The sequence below is a fragment of the Nomascus leucogenys genome, chromosome 5 (genome assembly GCF_006542625.1).
Source record: "Nomascus leucogenys isolate Asia chromosome 5, Asia_NLE_v1, whole genome shotgun sequence".
NCBI lineage: Eukaryota > Metazoa > Chordata > Mammalia > Primates > Hylobatidae > Nomascus > Nomascus leucogenys.
In genome coordinates this window covers 116,562,866-116,583,816 of record NC_044385.1, presented here as the reverse complement: position 1 = coordinate 116,583,816, position 20,951 = coordinate 116,562,866, and the positions used below count along the sequence as shown (strand labels likewise).

The 20,951-nt window shown below is 37.7% G+C and overlaps 1 long non-coding RNA gene across 1 annotated transcript in view; it reads left to right on the top strand.

The window, feature by feature from the left end:
- The window catches only part of LOC105739800, a 79,789-nt gene that overhangs the window by 9,633 nt on the left and 49,205 nt on the right, over positions 1-20,951 (top strand). The window contains exon 2 of the long non-coding RNA XR_001115781.1: positions 8,247-8,313. This is a non-coding gene — a long non-coding RNA (uncharacterized LOC105739800). The remainder of the gene's footprint in view (positions 1-8,246; positions 8,314-20,951) is intronic.

Genomic DNA, 20,951 nt, shown 5'->3' with positions numbered 1-20,951 from the left:
CAGAATCACATTCAAACCCATGTGATTCTGAAGCCAGAAGTCTGCGTTTTTATATTCCATGCTATGATGTCTCCATGCTTTGCAAATGAGGTATCTGAGGCTTAGAAAGGTCAAGCAGTTTGGTGAAGATCACAAGCTAACATACTGGACTGGAATGAAAGCTCTGATGTGTCTGACAAGGGAGCTCTAGCTATTTCTATTATTGCTTCTCTAATATTATTAATGTGCTTGGTATCTTTTGCACCACTTTTCTCTCTTGGATTACCAAGATAATTAGAGTCAGTGTTCTGCTGAATGCCTTGACCTCCCTAATCTCAGAAGCCCAATCTTGCTAATGAATTCTACTTTGGGGGATATGAAGGTGGATTATGCATCAAAGGTGGAATCAGTTGCATTTAAATCTTTTGGAATTCAGTTCCTTATTGCTTAAATGAGGGGTTAGGATGGTAGAATCTATGGGTTTTTACCTCCATTATAGTTTAGCGTCTTTGAGTGCAATGAACAAATGTGGTCCATCTACTGAGGCCCTGGTGCCTAACTTTGTAGATAGACCAAAAATATTCATTGGCTTTAATGAAGTTGCATTAAATTCCTTGATTTTAAGACTTGGTAAAACAAAATTTCTACTCTATTTCATTGCTTTATAAAATGGCAGATATTTTATTTTCTTTACAAGATGAAAGGAATTAAATATAGTGGCCAAATGATTTACTTAAATTGTTTATTGGCCAGGCGCAGTGGCTCACGCCTGTAATCCCAGCACTTTGGGAGGCCGAGGCGGGCAGATCACGAGGTCAGGAGATCGAGACCATCCTGGCTAACACAGTGAAACCCCATCTCTACTAAAAATACAAAAAATTAGCTGGGCGAGGTGGCAGGCGCCTGTAGTCCCAGCTACTCGGGAGGCTGAGGCAGGGGAATGGCGTGAACCCCGGGGGGCGGAGCCTGCAGTGAGCCGAGATCGCGCCACTGCACTCCAGCCTGGGTGACAGCGACACTCTGTCTCAAAAAAAAAAAAATTGTTTATTACATCTTTGTTCATTAGACGGAACACGTGAGGTAGTGGCAGGATCAAACTACTTAGGTAGATCCATTTGGAATAATTCATTTGCTTAATCCAGATGAAGCTGCCAAACCAGTCATGCTGTCTTGCTAAGACTGTTGAGAAGAACATACACTGTGGAGAAGAACATTCACAGACAGTGTAAAATGGTTAAACAGTAAAGCCCCAGGTAGTTGCAGCCATGGGATATATTGATTAGGGACATGAAAGTAGTGTCAGAGAGTCCAAGGATTTCAGCATAAATGGGCTTATTTTTAATGCTGACTTCCCACTGCTCTCTGAAGACAGTCATAGAGCTTGATGATTGCTTGTAACTTAATAGCATTTACACTAACACGATTTCACGTGGGTAGAGGAAGAATGGAAAGTTTCTTCAGCATTAAGTTATATGTTTCTAGGGAAGTCCAATGCCGGCAGCAGCAATAGTTACTTACATCTGAGTTCCTGCCACTTGTTGCCACAATACAGGACCCTTCCAGTTGGTCCCATGGTGCCTTTAGTAGGTAGAATAGTGCTGTTTAAATATGTGCATGCTCTAATCTTTGAAACCTGTGAATGTGTTACCATGCAGGGCAAAAGGGACTTAGCAGATGTGATTGTTTCCAGACCTGGAGATGGGGGAGATCATCCTAAGTTAGCTTTGTGGGCCCAATGCAATCACATGAGTCTTTATAAGCAAAAAAACCTTTTCTGGTTTTCTAGTGGCCGGAGAGATGTGATGAGAGGACTCAACCCATTGTTGCTGGTTTTGAAAATAGATTAAAGAGGCCACAAACCAAGAAATGCGGGTGCCCCTAGAATATGGAAAAGGTGAGAAAACAGGTTTTTTTCCTCCCTAGAGTCTGCAGAAAGAAGTGCAGTTCCTTTGATTTTAGCCTGGTGAAACTTGTGTTGTACTAATGATCTGTAAAACCATAAAATAATAATAAACTTCTGTTTAAGTGGCTGTATTTGTGATAATTTGTTAGTGAAGCAATAGAAAACTAATACAGTCTCATTGTACATGATATTTCCTGAATCACAGCAATGAGATTCAATAAGAACTACCTTTTGAAGGATGTGTTAGGTATGGTGTTAAGCTATGTGTGTGTGTATATAATTATCATGCAACAACCACCCCCTAAAAATCTATATTATTGTCTCCATTTCATAGATGAAAGAACTTACATAAGTTCTTTTTTGAAAGAACTTAAAGTAACTTACATAAATCACATATCTAGTAAATGATGCAACAGTTATTTGAAACCAGGTCATTCTGGAGTCAAAACCCATAGTGGGTCTACAATACTCTTTATATACAAAATGTTAGGATTATTTTTCTTTATCAGAAGGTATTTAAAAGCAATCATGTTCACATAAAATAGACTTTGTTACGTCAGATCTTTAACCTTAGATGTCAAGTTATTTTCTCCAGAAGAGTGCCTGGTATATTACGGGCATTCAACATGTGGTAATAGAATGAATGATTGCTGTTTAATATACATGTGTGATATAGGTATATGTTATTACGTTTATTGTATTCTGTGTACATATTATATTACACTATACCTATATATGTATAGGTATCAGCTTTTTTTTTCCTTTGTAAAAATAGGAGAGAGATGTTACTTTTGCCACTGAAAAATCAGGGATTCTAATAGGTTTCTTCTGCATTTATAACATTTGAAGTTATAATTACATATTATTTTTAAGAAGTTATTTAGGCCAGGGGTGGTGGCTCGTGCCTGTAATCGCAGCACTTTGGGAGGCCGAGGCAGGCAGATCACTTGAGGTCGGGAGTTCGAGACCAGCTTGGCCAACACAGAGAAACCCTGTCTCTACTAAAAATGCAAAAAAAATTAGCCAGGCATGGTGGCGCGCACCTGGAACCCAGCTATTCGGGTGGCCGAGGTACCAGAAACGCTTGAACCCGGGAGGCGGAGGTTGCAGGGAGCTGAGATTGCAACAATGCACTCCAGCCTGCGTGACAGAGCGAGGCTCTGTCTCAGAAAAAAAGAAAAAAGAAAAAATGTGATTTGGAGGTCATGTGTGGTTTATTTTCATAATTAGCATCAATAATGAGAGTATATTTAATAAGGTAAAGAGACTAAAGTGGAGTGAATCTTTATGAATTTAGATATTAATGTTATTTTTCATTAGAATATTTTTAAAAGATTACAAACAATGCAAGGAAAGTTAAATGACCTTTGCTTTTTCAAGCCAAGGGTTTCATTCTCTTTCTAAAATTGCTAGTAAAATTAGAAAGATAATAGCATCTAATTAAACTGTATTCATTTTATTTTAAAGTGTACACTAACAGCACAAACTTACCAATAATAGTGCAACCCAACTTATTGGTTAACCTGCACTGTATATTAGTCCACCTTTAAATGATTACTAGATGCCTTAAGGAAGAATCTAGGTGCTACAGAAACTTCACTTTCATAAGGGCATCAATTACAACTAAATTGGTAAAGAGGATTGTTAATTAAGAAGCAATTATTCATATAACCTTTCTTAAAATAACATTTCATTGTACATTTCCTTCCAACTATTTTGTAACAAATTTCAGTGAAGACTCCCAAATGAAAATAGAGATTCATTTTATTAATTAGAAAAGTAATTCCTATCCTTTTACTAAGATGACAAATGTTAATATTTGACAACAAAATAATCATGGGAAATTGGGAATGCTATTTTGCATTTAGTAGAAATTTATTGAGTACCTAGGAGCAGGATACTTAACCGGACACTAAAGTAATTTTTAAAATACTTAGTTTTGTATCCTCTAACCTACGTCTCCTCATTTCCTCCCCCTCTCCCTCCCACCCCTGGTAACCACTGTTTTGTTCTTTCTCTTATATTTGAATTTTTGTTTTAGATTCTACATAAAAGTGAGATCATGAAATATTTGTCATCTGTCTGCATAATGTCCTTCAGCCTCATACATGTGGCAAATGGCAAGATCTTGTTCTTTTTTAGGGCTGAATAATATTCCATTGTATGTCTGTACCACAGTATCTTTATCCATTCATTTGTTGACAGATACAGAGGTCATTTACATATCTTGGCTATTGTGGCTAATGCTGCAATGAACATGAGTATGCAGATATGTTTATGTGCTAGTGACTTTATTACCTTTGGGTATACACCCAGAAGATGGATTGCTGCGTCGTATAATAGTTCTATTTCTAATTTCTTTAGAAATCTCCATACAGTTTTCCATAATGGCTGTAGCAACCTAAATTCTCATCAGCAGTGGACAGGAGTTCCCTTTTCTTCACATCCTTGCTGACATTTGATATCTTTTGTCTTTTTGTTATCAGCCATCCTAATGGGAGGTGAGGTGGTATCTCATAGTGGTTTTGATTTGTGTTTCCCTTTTATTAATGTGAAGCACATTTTCTCACACCTGTTGGCCATTTTTATGTATTCTTTGTAGAAATATCTAATCACGTCTTTTTCCCATGTTTTAACTGGGTTATTTGTTTTTTCACGATTGAATTCTCTGTAGTCTAGAGATCTAATGTTGTAACATGAAGATCATGGGCAGTAAATTTGTACAGTATGCGAGATTCATGCTAAATTAGTAGATTTTAGCTGCTATTGCCACCAACACACATGTACACACAATATGTAACTGTGTGAGGTTATAGATATGTTAATTTGTTTCATTTCAGTAACCTTTTCAGTGTCTTTATATCCCATAACATAATGTCGTAGACTTTAAATATAAACAATGAAACAAAAACTATGACCATTCCGAATTGAAGGCAGAAACTTTAAAAAATATTTGTACATCCACATTCATAGCAGCATTGTTCATAATAGCCAAGAAACAACTTATGTGTTTATCAAGGTTAAAAGGATAAACAAAATGTGGTGTGTGTGTATATGCAATTCTTATACACGCACACACACACACACACACACACACACACAATGGAATGCTATTCAGCCTTAAAAAGGAAGGGAATTCTGACACGTACTAAAACATGAATGAACTTTGAAAACATTATTCTAGCTGTCATAAATGAGTCATAAAAGGCCGAATATTGTACGAGCCAACTTATATGAGGTAACTAGAGTAGTCAAATTCATAGAGATAGAAAAGAGAATGGTAGTTTTCAGTAGCTGGGAGGAGGGAGAATGAAAAGTTATTGTTTAGTGGTTACAGAGTTTCAGTTTGGGAAGATGAAGACAGTTCTGGAGATGAATGGTTGCTATGTTGCAGAACAATGTGAATATGCTAATGCCACAAAACTGTACACTTTAAAATAGTTCAGATGGTATTTTGTATTATGAATACTTTACCAGAATAAAATACTTTTCAGTTATTAACAAAATCTTAGTTGTGATATTAACATGATGATTTATTAAAAGTCTGTAATAGTTATTAATATACATAAATGATATGTATATTTTAATAATATAGAATTACATATAATTTTTAAAATTATATATTCTATAATGTATTGGTGCCTAAATAATAAGCAATGTGAAATTCTTCACATTGAAGACCAAAGGTATGAAACGTGTGTTTTATATGACAACAATCTAGATTGTGGCATATATCAAATATCTTGATTAGCTAATTCAAATATTTTGTAATGACTAAATAGTTACAGCCATGGAAGTAGGGGTGGATTTTGTCAGAAGAGTAAAAAATAAGGAACATTTCAGATGGTAATATTCATGGTAATTTAGAGAATTCAAATCAGAAATCAATCATGGAACCCAATCAGATCCATGGAGTACCAGTACCCGGAGGGCAGTCATCAAAATTGAAATGAGACTTGGGGCACAGGGAGAGAGATTTGAACTACGTGAGTTCAGGAAGCACTTCCTCATACCAGTGGCCCAGAAGGAGTGGTTTAGAAGGAGACAAGAACGAATCGAAGCCCATGAAAAAGCAGCAAATGTCTTTGGCAACTAGTAGTTAATTACATTTGCTTTCGCCTCTTCCCCTCCTGAGGAAAAATTGCTTCTGTGCATTTTCAGGGGAATCCCTTTCCATGTGAGAGAGGAATTCTCATGGCTTTCACCTGCTTTGGGATGTTGCTTCCTAATTATCCTTTGCCATCTTTCTCCCTACTCTCTCTTTTACACCCTTCTCTTGATTATGACGAAGTCAAGTTTATCCACAAAAATGCTTCCCTAAGCCTTCCTGCTAATTTTTATTTTAAAGTTATCTAGTTGATTCCTTTTTCAATCTTATAAATTTTTTAATTCCCTGAAAATAACCACATGCCTTGAACTCAAAACGTCTTACAGTTTCTGTAACTCTTGGTTTGCATAAACCCTAAAATGAAGTAATGTGTACATTAATTATATGCTTTGCCATTTACTTGTGGTTTCTGTGAAAGCAAATGCCACTATTTTTAGTTCCTGATCTTAAAATTACTCTTTCTCAAATGCTGTTAAACCTTAATGAATATCCAAATTCATATAAATTATTTAAGCTATAATTTCCTATACTAAACAGTCATTAGATTAACATATATCCTTAGAGCTCTTCCCAGCTGTACCAAATTAGCTTTTTTTGAATACTTTTAGATTTGAAGCAATGCACAAAGTTTTGCTCTTCTAAGTTGTATTCTAAGGTTACAAACAGCAATTTGCCTTAAAAATGCCATTTAGGATGTTTCCTCCAGTTAGTATTCATGCAATAAAACCTCATGTTTTTCCCTAAGAATTATTGAATTTTAAAACATCCTGATCTTTTCATTTACATACAAGTGAGGAAACTAAGATATAGAAAGTTTGGATGAAGTGCTCAGCATTTCAAAGAAGTCTGTATATTGAAATGTTTTCTTCCTCCTTTCTTTCCTCTTTTTTTTTGTTTTTCTCTATTAAGAAAGCAAGTACGACAGAACCATCTTAGTTTGGATAGTATTCTCACTTAGAAAAAAATATAAACTAATTGAAATGATGGAAATCAAAAATGAAAACATTCGTTTAAATCTTTATTTTTTAAAACTAACACATATTTAAGAATGTATAAATTCCAGTGTGTATCTGTCAAGGTATTCCTGATTTTATTTTTCACTACACTCTTTTCCTGAGTGTTTTCATCCCTAGAAGGCACACTCACATGGAGGAAGCATCTTCATGTTATTCCAACAAATGCATTTTCTTTTTCTTAAATTTCCCCTTTCTAGCCTCTAGATATAGGCTGTCTTTCTATCTCACATCTTTTAGAGATTCTTTTCACATACTTCGCTGTGTAGTTATTAATGTTTCCTCTCTGACAATTCTTTATTTCTCTTCCCTTGAAAGAGAACCCTGCTGCTGTCATTACTTTTTCTTCAGATTTCCTTCAGATCTCTCCTTTTGCCAGCTACCCAATTCCCAGTTTACAGGGAACCCGCTGATGGCAATATTTCTTTCCTTTTCTTTTTGATTCAGAATACTCAGAATGCTGTTTGAATAATAATGGTGATAGGTATATTGTATTTACAAATTACTATCCATCTGGTGATTTCAATGTAATTTATGTGCATGAATTCATTAGTAGTCTCAATTTTCGCACGATGTGTTGGGACAACTTGTGTTTTTTCTCAGTGAGGAAATAAAGGACAAAAGGAAGACAAGATTAGGGACTAACATTATCTATTAGCGTGACGTAGGCACAGTGTCCAATAGAATAGGGTTTGTCTTAGTCCATTTTGTGTTGCTACAAAGGAATACCCGAGGCTGGGTAATTAATAAAGAAAAGAGATTTACTTAGCTCATGGTTCTGCAGGCTGTACAAGAAGCATGGTACCCACATCTGCTTTGGGGGAGGGCCTCAGGAAGCTTCCATTCATGGAGGAGTGGAAGTAGGCTTTACATGGTGAGACAGAAGCAAGAGAAAGGAGAGAATGCTGTTAGACTCTTTTTAGGAGCCAGCTCTTGTTGGAACTTCTAGTGAGAACTCACTTAATCCTTTAAGAATGGCGCCAAGTCACACATGAGGGATCCATCCACATACCTCCAACCAGGCCTCACCTCCAACACGGTGCATCAAATTTCAACATGAGATTTGGAGGGGACAAATGTACCAACTATAACAGGGACTTTTTTGGGACAATATAATAAACATGTATTTCAAAAATTTGATAATTTTGGTAATTTTAAGAAAATGATATTAAGTGAAGTCAGATTACCAGGATTTTAATTTTATTCCACGAAATTCTACTTTCAATTTTCCTTCCCCTACTAGCATTTCTAGGTGCAGACAAGGGATTTGGGGCATAGAAGATCACACTCTTCTTCCTCTGTGTCTTAAGGTGGGTTAATTTTATCTTTTGGGCTTATTACATTGCCCTTCCCATTTGCATCTCAGTCTTTTATCCCAAGTTGTGGCCTGATTGTAATTATGATGGATACCAAAGAAATTTTAGGAGCTCTCCAGAACTTGGCTTAGCGATTTTTGTGCAAATGGTCTGTTGGAAGAGTACATGCAGGAGAAAGGAAGAGAGGGAAGCAAGGCAGGGCAGGGAAGAAGCTCCCGAACAAAGCAAGATTTCAGAGGGAAACTTGGAAACTCACTCCAGCTCCCCAGAGAGAGTCCACAACACCTGAATTGCACCCATTTTGCAGTAGGGGTTTGACCTGTTGTACCTCCCTGTCAGCCATTTATTGTTGACTGCCTTGGGGGCAGAGTGTAATCTCTAAGGTAAGGCAGTTCTCTGAAGTAGGAGCAGCTCTGGGCCCTCAGTAACCTTATAGCAGCTGGAGAACAGGTACTTTAGACTGGAAAAGAAGATTGGAATGTGTGTATGGTTGAACTTTGGCAGTGTAGCAAACCACCTAGAGGCTTAAAACTGCAGTGACTGAGTTCATTTCAGATTTCTTCAGGTTGTTCATGTGGTGGGGCAACTGGACAATCCTGTAGGTCTCAGGAGGTTTTGGCTGATCAAGCCGGGCTTGCCCCCATGTCTGCGGCCTTAGCTGGAATGGCTGGGGCAGTTGGCACGGCTGAGGCCTTTCTTCACATAGTTTCTTATCTGCTATCATATGGATCTGAAACTGTGACCCATGGACCAAATCCAGTTTTTTTTTTGCTTGTTTTTGTAAATAAAGCTTTATTGGAGTACATTCTTTTATATGTTGCCTGTATCTGCTTTATCAGTAAAATGAAAGAGTTAGGCAGAGACTGTACAGACACCGAAGCTAATGTATTTACCATCTGACTCTTTACAGAAAAAGTTTGCTGACCCCTGATTCAGAAAGGTAGCTCAGGCTTGCTTGTGTGGTGGGAGGGTTCTCAGTGCAAGAGTGCAAGCTGCAAGGCTTCTTGAGGTCCAGGCTTGGGGCATGCACAAGGTTACTTCTGCCACATTCTGTTGGTCAAAGGAAGTCACGATGCCAGTTCAGTACCAAGGAATGGAGAAATAGATTCCACCTGATGGGAAGAACTAAAAAAAAAAAAAAAAAAAATGTGTGGCCATTGTTTGCTGTCTACCACGGTGAGGCCCCAACAACATCCCCTACAGAATTCAGCCTTGTCCCTGTCCACTGCAGGCGAGGAGACTGAGATGAAGACAGGAGATATACGTCAAATATCATACAACTTGTTAGGGGAAGAACTCAAACCAGAATCTAGGTCTCCTGATCAATGTTCTGCTACTATCTGAACTCGGTCATGGTGACTTTACTATATCATTACCTGCCAGAAGCATCTATTTTTGGCTATTGAATATTACTACACAGAACTTTAACAGAATTCTACAACACACCAAAGAAAAATGAAATCAAACTCATGCCGAAACCTGCTTCCTCACATCCTGGATTGATGTACAGTTACTCTTTGTCTCGTATTGTTTTCAAAGTCAGCTGCCTTCATTGATACTGTTTATGAAATGCATCTCCATAGATTTCAACTCAAATTTATTGGCAAATTCTATTTATCTTCATTTTTTTTCTTTAACAAGTATCTGTTAAATAGTTAGAACAAACCAAACCCTATGCTAGGTCATGGGAAACAAAAATACATCAAAATGCAGTCTGAGACCTCAAAGAGCTTTATAATGAATAGTGGTTTCCAATCTGTGTATATTACAGACCTCCAAGGATGATAGAAATCAGAGTTGATTTTCTGTAGATTGACTCATGCTTCACAAATTACCTATATAATTACTTTTCAAAATGGTGTGTACTTTTATGACTAATAAAATACAAGTGTATGAATGTCTACTTGTTTGTCATGATGTTTGCCACTCAATATTTTTAAGAGTGGCAAACTCTTAATATTTTTAAGCATGAGCCCTGAATGTCCCCACACACTGCGAGGCGTATCCCACTACTGGTGAACCCATTTCTGTAGTTAGTAATACAGGCAACTAGTAGGTAAAGGGATTATAGTCTGATTTCCCTGTAAATGCGTGCTACTTGGAAAGAAGAGGACTATTATTTGCTACAATATTTGCTGCTTGCTCAAAAATAATGCTGGAGGCTAGGTACGCTGGCTCAGGCTTGTAATCCCAGGACTTTGGGAGGCCAAAGTGGGTAAATCAATTGAGCCCAGAAGTTCAGGACTAGCCTGGGCAACATGGTAAAACCCCACCTCTACAAAAAACATGCACAAATTAGGCATGATGGCCTGCACCTATAGTCCCAGCTACTCAGGAGGCTAAGGTGGGAGGATTGCTTGAGCCCGAGGGGTTGAGGCTGCAGTGAGCCATGATTGTGCCACTGTACTCCAGCCTGGGCAACAGAGCAAGGCTTTCTCAAAAAAAAAAAATTTAAAAATAATGCTGAGATGATGTGCCATATGATCCAGCAATCCCACCACTGGGTCTTTAGCCAAAGGAAAATAAATCAGCATATCAAAGAAATATCTACACTCTCATGTTTATTGCAGCACTGTATATAGTAGCAAAGATATAGAATCGGCTGGGCGCAGTGGCTCATGCCTGTAATCCCAGCACTTTAGGAGGCTGAGGTGGGTGGATCATGAGGTCAGGAGTTTAAGACCAGCCTCGCCAACATGGTGAAACCCTGTCTCTACTGAAAATACAAAAATTAGCCGGGTGTGGTGTTGTGTGCCTGTAATCCCATCTACTCAGGAGGCTGAGGCAGGAGAATTGCTTGAACCTGGTAGGCGGAGGTTGCAGTGAGCCGAGATCGTGCCACTGCACTCCAGCCTGGGTGACAGAACAAACAAACAAAACAAAACAAGACAAAAAAAAAAAAGAAAAGATACGGTTGATTCCATTAACAACAATGTATTTTATATTTGAAAGTAGTTAGAAGAGACGACTTGAATTGTTCCCAACATATAGAAATTTTATTTCTATAAATATAATATAGAAATTTTATTTCTATAAATATAATATAGAAATTTTATTTCTATAAATATAATATAGAAATTTTATTTCTATAAATATAATATAGAAATTTTATTTCTATAAATATAGAAATTATTCATCTGAGGGCTGGAAGTCATTGGTCTGAGGTCTTAGATAAATAAAATACTATTAATTAAAGATTTATGTGAGCTAAAAAGAAAAAAGGAAGGGCATTGGAGAAGAAGAGAGTAACCATGAGCAAAGGTATGGTGTAGAGGAAGAGATTTAAAGTGTGGAGTAAGAGAAATGTGCCTACTTCATTGGATAAAGCAGAAGGGATTGAGTGAGAGAATTCTGAAAAGGTTGGCTGGGACCAGACTTTGGAGCACACTGAACGTCAGGCAACAGGGAACTCTTAAAGGTATTCTAGCAAGAAATGACATATTAGTTTTTCTCAGGGAAAATTAATTTTTAGTAGGGAGAGACTGGACATGAGAGAGCAGTAAGGAAGGTTTTAAAAATGCTTTAGGCACAAGTTCTAAACTATTAGTATAAGAGGAATAAGAGGTGGACAGATCAAGATATTCCATGAAGAAAGATAAAATGGTTGGCCAGGTGCAGTGGCTCATGATTGTAATACTAGCACTTTAGGAGGCCGAGGTGGGAGGATCACTTGAGGTCTGGAGTTCAAGACTAGCCTGGCCAACATGGCAAAATCTCTTCTCTACTAAAAATACAAAAATTAGCCAGGTGTGTTAGTGCATGCCTGCAATCCCAGCTACTCAGGAGGCTAAGGCAGGAGAATTGTTTGAACCTGGGAGGTGGAGGTTGCAGTGAGCCGAGATCGCACCATTGTACTCCAGCCTGGGCAACAGAGCAGACTCTGTCTCAAAAAAAAAAGAAAGATAAGGTGGCGTTCTAATGGATTGTCTTTCAAGGGATTGAGCAAGAAAGTCAGATAGGACTATGGGTTTAAAGTGGGAGATAGTGAAAGCACTGAAAAAACAAACAAACAAACAAACAAAAACCCCTCACATAAACCTAGAGAGAGAGAACTCCAGGGAGTTTCAGTTGTGGGGGAAAATAATGGGTTCACTTTTATTCCATTTTGATGGAGGTTGGCAATACAACCAGCCTTCCTTCTTTCCTTTCTCCCTCTGTTACTCCATCCTTCTCTTTCTTCTTTCTTTCTTTCCACCCATCTATTATTAAATATTTAGCTTTTTGCCAGTCATGTGCTAAGACTTCGGAATAGAAATAAAAATGTTACAATCTAAGAGTGTAAAAAGATGGATTTAAAACTTCAGTATAAGGCGATGAATTAAATAAGGGAGATAATACATGGTATGAGTATAGAAAAGGAACAGCAAGCTCTGTCCAAGGGAATTGAGGAAACCGTCCCAGTGGAGGTGATCACTGAGTTGGGAATGAAATGATGGGTAGGAGATTATCAGTGTGAAAAGGGATAAGAAGAGGACATTCCAAAACATGGGAATAGAGAACATGTGCATGGTACAACCAGGTAGAAAACATATTCACGGAGTCGACGATGAAGGATTAGAAAAATAACTTGACATGTCATTCTGTGGTATTATACTAGCTCCAACTTGGACACAATGATAACAGCTTATCTTATCTTTCTATGTGTTTACTATGTGCCATGCCTCTTATTTAAAAATGTTTTACAGGCATTACTTTTTCTAATACTCAAAATGGTGATACAGGGTTACGGGTGAAGAAACCGAGACTAAGAACTTGACCAAGTTCATGGAGTTTATGAATGGTGGGGGTAGATTTGAACCCCTTCAGAGCTAGGATACCATTCTCTTTATCCTCCCTCTGTGTGGAGCTGTGCACAATGACCCTGAACCATCCAAACCTGGTTCCAGAATTGTTCTTCATCATCATGTTATACAATATCACATTCCTTTTTTATCCTGCTTATCTTATTCCTACCTACATTATCACCTTCTTAAATTGAATAAAACTTCTGTGCATTTTCTGAAACATGCAGAACTGAAGGGAACGTACGTGGATTTTTCTGGAGAGATCATCAGATTCTCAAAGGGATATGTAACAACAACAACTACTACTACTATTACAAAGATTAAAAATCATTATACAAAATGGTCAACTTTAATTATTGGATGGATATTTCTGGTTTTTTTTTTTTTGACAGAAAATCAGGAAAACAAAATAAGAGGCAGTTTTCTCAAAACATGGTCAATCATTACTCAACATAAAACCCCAATGTATATTTCAATTCGTGGTAAATGATTCAGGGTAGCAGAACTTTTCAAGTTATCTCTGCTTTAGTTTCTGTCTTTCGTGAAATCTAAAGAGTGATGAGGCTTCACAGTCTCTTATGGCCAATGACATTTACTATCCTGAACAGGAAGACAATCAGTAAGTGGTTCCCCCCACCACCGCCCCCCACCATTTTATTCTTTTTGTTTTCAATATTTCCACATTATTTTTGAAGCTGAATTAGAAATGCAATGCTGACTTTTTTTCCTGAGTATTTTAGATATTCCCACCAAAAAGTGGAGAGAGCTTTAGATGCTAAAAACATTAGCTAGCAAGTTTTTTCTTGCACTCTTCACATTAAGCCTGTGATAAAAGGCCCACTTGAGGGCTGTGTTCAGTGCCTAAAGTGAATGCTTTAAATTTAATGATACAATCAAAATCATTTTTCCCTAGGAACTACTATTGTGTTCATTTAAATGGATTCTAGAACATTATGCTTTGTGTATAAATATAAGTGAGATGGTTTAGTTCATGTATAACAAGTATCCAGCTAATAATTTACTTTGCCCATTATTTATCTCTGTCAGGATGAATGTCTGCCTCTTTTCTGTCCCTGGTTCATAGCCATTATTTTAATAGTGTTAGTTCTGCATTTTAAGAATTCCACATGGAGTTGCCGAAAATTGCTTAGAAGTACTTCATACAAGAAGGTTAAATCTTAAAGAATTTTGGTTTTGCATCTAGCAAGCTAAATTTCTCCTGACAACATTATATTAATTAATGTCAGGTCAAGCTATTTCTTTTTCTTTGTATTCAATTCCAAATACCCCAGAAAATGTTTTCAGCTGTGCCAGCAACAAACTGATTTGAACAGTAGAGGCTGAATGGACTCAAATCACTTGCTATTCTGAAAATAGCCATTCATTACAAATTTGACAGTATTTTATCAGTTTTCAGAATCACTTTTTAACAGTAATTCAACTCTTTCTTAAAAACTGGCTTGAAATTACATAAATACCATCTTTTCCTATTTTGTCTAAATACATGCATAAATGTCATAAGATGGAATTGGTCAATATGTAGGGACAGAACTATCCCTGGATGATTTTCTGCCTTTTATAAACAGTGATCCTACTTTTTAATTTTGTCAGCCTTAGAAGGGCAATGAAGCAAGCAGAGATCTAAGGGCAATGGGGAAGGGAGGATGCTTGGTGGATAAATCATGGCAAGTTCATCTCTTACTTAGGGATCCTCTTTTCTGGCCCTGAAATTTTGTTCTGTGCACTGCTCAAGTTGTCTTTCCATATGCCACATGGGATGGAGCCATGTCTCAGGCCCATTCATGATGTGAGAACTGTCCTTGTGAAACTGATTAACCAATGGGGTCTACTCGTGGTTTAGTTATACTGACCAAAGCATTCTTACTTTGGGGAAGTTGGGGAAGTTGAAGGATCAAACAAGCTTTAGGCCATGAATTGGATTCTTCTAGGTGTAATATATATGTGGCTATTATAGCACTAGTTATCTAAAACTTGCTCAATCATGTTGACAAGAATGAGTATATCAGTTTTTGTTTTTTGTTTGTTTTTTTTTTTGGATTCACAGTCTCACTGTATCCCCCAGGCTGGAGTGCAGTGATGCCATCTTGACTCATTGCAACATCTGCCTTAGGTTCAAGCGATTCTCATGCCTCTGCCTCCCAAGTAGCTGGGATTACAGGTGCCTATCACCACGCCTGGCCTCCCAAAGTGCTGAGATTACAGGCGTGAGCCACCATGCCCAGCTGAATACCTAATTTTTGGAAGTCACATTAAGAGGAGACTATTAGTTAACATGTAGATTATACAAATGTAATACTTTTTAGAGTGTTTTAAATTTAAGTAAAGATTAAATAAACATGTAAAAACTATGGGAACTTTTCAGGAAGAGTCAAGGTTCTTTAACTTAACAATATATAAATTACCATGAATAATTTTTCTTTTCATTTTTTATATCCAAGCTAAAAGGATCCGAGGGTCACCCAATCTTCTTGTTACCAGGAAATAATTATCAATCAAGTATCGAGAAATAATCCAAGAGAGACAAAAGTAGAACAATGTACACATTTACACTGATATATGTATGTAAAAGTGAAAATAGACCATACTTTTTTTTTCTTTTTCTTTTTTTTTTTTTTTAAGATGGTCTCACTCTGTTGCCCAGGCTGGAGTGCAATGGTGTTGTCATAGCTAACTGCAGCCTCAAACTCCTGGGCTGAAGTGATCCTCACTCCTCAGCCTTCTAAGCAGCTGGAATTACAGACGTGAGTGAATCATGCCTAGCATAGATTATACTTTTCTTTATGCATACAGTACCTGGTCTTATTGTCACACTTTAGACTTTGTTTAGCTTCTGCATTTTTATTTAGTATGTTTATCCAGGCCAAGGGAAGACATGTTTTATCAATACACTTCTCAAGAAGAAGCAAGAGAGGAAAAAAAATCTAAAGAGATTTAAATAGAAAGCAAAATAAATATTGATTATTTCAGTAGGGTTTTACTGACAGTATTTTGTGATGTTGGTCTTATACCTTGTGGAAGGTTATAATGAAATCAGTTTTTGTAATGACTATGCCATCATACCCTGAAACTAAGGTGCCTAAAGCTGGACTGTAATGCTAAAGAGCCACAGTCTCTTGTTACTTTCTAAAGTTTATCTCACAATGATTGATACAGTTATAAGATCCTAGTTGATAATACAATTTGTGCTGCCATTTCTGTTAGTAATGTTGGAGGACAGCACCAGGACACATTCAGTCTAAAATAAATTTGGATTTCTCCATTGGGCATTAGATGGCAGTATTAATCAAGACATTCAGAGCTGACTTATGTTGCAGCTATTTCTAAAGATACTCGTAATTCTCCTAAGAGCGTTTCATGAAATAGATATGTGTCCTGCATTTTCTACTTCTGCAAAGAAAAAGCATAAAACGGACTACAGGTCTGGTTTTGTAATCTTTTGCATCTTATATTTATTTTTGCTTTAGGGAGCTTCCTAGAGGACAAGTGACTTTATTTCCAGTTAATTATCACTAATGTGTCCAAAATGTTTCTTGTACAATTTTTAGTTCTTCTTTTCTTGTGGATATAAATTTATATATGTCAATGATTACAATTTCGGAGTTAGAGAATGCTCAATATTAAGAAGTATTTATAATGGTTACATAAACATGGGTTTATCATGCCATTTGAAAGAGAGCAGAGCACTAGAAGCCGTGCTCAGCAGCTTATTAGCCATGTCTATGGGCAATCTGTTTAACCCCTCTGTGCCTAACATTGCTAACCTGTAAAACGGAGATAATACTGGTTTCCATCTCATGGTGGTGCTGTCGAGGACTGAGTGAATTATTACATGTAAAGTGCTTAGAACAATAGCTGGTATTATATAAATATAATATAGTAGCTTGCATTATATAACACTTAGAGCAAAAGTGTTATATAAATATTTGCTGTTTTTAAGGGGAAAGTGGGATGGAGGTGCCACTGTGTGTGTAATAATAACCCTTCTAGATTGTGTTTCTGTTCTGCAGTACACAACATGTCAGGAATGCAGTTCATACAAAGTGAGGTCTTGTGGCTGCTGTAACCAGGTGGGTTGATGTTCAATGGGGCTAAGCAGGTGGCATCATAGCTTACTTGCCACACAATGGGGGATTCTTTTTGGTGATGACCAAACTCGGAGGTGACTCCTCCGACCAGAAGTGTTATGGAATCAGGTTCCCTCCATCCCTGCCACAACACAGAGCAAACGACACAGATCTGGCATCGCTGGGGGGTGTCAGGCTCAGAGCCGTCCCAGAGGAACAAGAAGCTACGGTATGCACACATTGAGAGAGAAGCCACTTCCTGGGACATGAGTAATCCTTGGCAGGCATTCAGAAGAGCACTTTGGAGGAGAGTTTGAGGATCATTTACCATGGTATACAAAGACTCGGATATTGAAATGTGAACTTTTGAGATATTGCAGATAACATCTGAGACTTCTCAGCCCTGATGCTGGGAGGCATTTGACCCCCCCCTCACCCTGAAGGGCAGAATAAGAACATTGTGGGGGACTTAGAAGATGGTAAGCAAACCCCAGAGATCCAAAGAGAAGAACTATAGCTCAGATCCTTAGCATTGTACATGGCTAAGCATTTTGACCAATCCTCTGTGAGGAGAAAATATATTTTCTATAATGTGCATGATAAAAAATACTAGCTAACACTTTAAAAAACTAGGTGCATGCCAAGCACTTTGCTTGCATTATTTCATTAAATTCACATTAACATTAAGGTATGTGTTTTTCCATTATGCTCCTCAGGAGAAAACTGAAGCTAAGAGATGTTAAGTAACTGCAGGTTTTATAACTGAATTAACTAATTCAGTGTCAGTACATACATTAACTGATTAGTAAAACAGAATATAAGTCTTTTATCATATTAGTTCAGTCCTTCTCCATGAAGCCTTTTATAGGTTCAGAAAACTCTAAGTTGAAGGGCCCCTCTAGGTAATTTTATAGATACCCTTGGATTGCTACAGATGCAATAGGCCTGAAAGGATTTTACCTGGAGATCTCAGTAAAGGCACTGGGTCCCAGAACAGGCAAAGTAAGCAGCTTTCTTTATAGAATATTAGGTAGTGCTACATGTATGTATCTCTGTATACAAAGACACACACACACATATATTTATATGTATATGTGAATGATTGTATTCATTGCATATGGAACTTGCCTTCTTTATGCCTGGTATGTCATCCAATCAAAATTAAATGTAGGATAATTTTCACCATTCAAATGCTGGGATTTTAGGAGCTCTAGACTTGACTTAAAGTCTTATGTCTTTTAATTTTCCAAGATATAATGTTCACTTTAATGTATAAATTTGACCTTGTCTGCCCTCATTACTCCCATCCATCTATATTATCAAATGGAACAACTTCAGATTCCATCGTTAATGTCTATTAATGGAATTCTGGTTTTTCATTTAAATGCTCCCAAGTTAACCTTTCTAATAAGGAGTTAAGCACCTCATTTAAGCAAGAATTTTTTAACTTCAAGTGATCTGAAGGAAAATATCTTTTTAACACTCCCTGACATCCCCTTTCCTTTTATATTCCATAAAATTTATCATTAGCTTTCAATGAAGCTTCCAGTAATGTTTTTTTTCTTGTGCTTGCATCTGACACTAAATACAAAAAAAAAATATGACTCATCTGCCACAGTGGTTGGATATAATGTCTGAAACCACTGTTTACAAGGTCCATTAGTGTTTACAGCCCTGACACTTTCCTTCATGGTCTGCAAAGCATTTTAGTTCAGACTGAGTTATTCTTTCATAGCAACGAATTTTCTATATCTCTTGGATATCTCTTCAGTGTAGAAAACTCCAAAGGGAGTTCTGCTGTCTTCTGTGTGAAGGCCAGGTAATACATTAATGTTGCAGTTCAGCACAGCCCAGTACACTATGATTTGTTTGTGATGCAAGGTGAGCTGTGCATCTGGAACTCCAGAGTCAAAATGGTATCAGAGATGATGCTGTCCAATTTCTACTAAACTGTCCAAAAGCTTGGTGTATTTTTCCTATCAGACAATTCTGTTTTTCTTTAATAATCTCTGGTGCCATCACCACTTCAGATCCTCCATAGCTGTAAATACGCTATGCATGAACATGTACACACATGGTAAAATGTGATTTGGATGGAGACAGATCTTGGGCTAAAACTTTGTCTACGATATTCATCTATAAAATGAGTAATATAATACTTAGTACCCAAGGAGTCAAGCAAGGCCAGGACTAGAGCGAGGGAAGAGAGGAGCCCATAGAGAAGGCCCTTGCAGGATCTTGAGTGAATTCCTCTTTACATTGTGTGCCCAAGGTGCCTCTCGCTTTGCCCTGGTGCCGTGATGCTAGTGTCAAGAAACGTGAAGGGTCTGAGAATTTATCCTATTTGCAAGCTAACAAGTTAGCCTACTTCAGTTTCATGGATGCTGGCAAAAGACAAAAGATCCCTGGGCCAGCACTGAGAACTCATGGCATATGGAGCAGCCTGAGCTTCACATTTGTGCTAGTTCCCTTGCCACCCAAGTCTGCTCTGTAATGGTGAGCAGCCTAGGTGGATGCTGTGTCCTAAGTGGGTTTGTCACATAGCTCAGGAATTCCAGGCTTAAAGAATCCGCATTTTTTCTTATGGTGTGCAAGCAAAGCTACCTGACCTTTGTCCCAGACTAAGATACTATCTTCATTATTGGGCAGTAGAAAAGACAAAAAAAAAAAAAAAAAAAAAGCAGCAACAACCAAAACCAACCAGACACAACCCCTGCCCTCCGCTCTAGAAGGTGACGCCATTTTATCTTTCAAGGCTGTTTGCTATACGAAGATACTCTGGAACTAAAGCTGTGAGTGACTTTGCTCATAACATGTTTACAGTTATCAGAGACTCATGGAGAATTGTCTACTAACACAAGGTTTTTTTTTATTATTTTTATTATTATGCTTTAGGTTTTAGGGTACATGTGCACAATGTGCAGGTCTGTTACATATGTATCCATGTGCCATGTTGTTTTGCTGCACCCATTAACTCGTCATTTAGCATTAGTTATATCTCCTAATGCTGTCCCTCCCCCCAACACAAGGTTTTATATGACTAAATGAAAGAGAGTTGATAAAGCACTCAGTACCCATACTCAGTATGGGTAAATAGATGGCCCACCGACATGGCTAGCCTGGGGAACGTAATAGGAGCTCAATAAACGTTAGCTCACTTTTTATTCCTTCCTCTCCACTCTGAAGCATGGTGCCACTTACATCATTTCGCTACAACCAGAGGGTTAATTGAAGGTAGGAACTATGTTTTGTTTCTTCTACTATGGGAAAACATTTTCAGTTGGTTTCTGATTACTTTATGTCTGCATATGAATCCAGTCGAGTCAACCACTACTGAGTTCATGTGAATTGCTGGTATTCTCTACTTCAGGACCAATCAGTTGAATCATTGATTATGAATTAATCCTCACTAAAGCAGACCATGTTTGAGTAGTCTTGACCTACCAGGCTTACTGACGCAGATCTAGTAACCAGTATCAGAGACTGGTGGATTACTGGGCAACTTATTTGCTCTCTGATCCATTTCCCTCCCTTTGCCCTGTATAGTATATTGACTCCTGCCACCTGCATTTCTCTAGCTTCTTATCCAATCAACTTCCGGCTGGGTTTGGCCAGTGGGAAAAAGGGCAGGAGATAGAAGGAGAGCAAGAGAGTAGAAGCCAGGAAATTTCTCTCACCTCTAACTTTCCTGTTTTGGATGGATTTCTAACTATAGTTGTATCAACTAGGTTTTTAGCTTTGCTAGGCAGCATCACCCTCTATA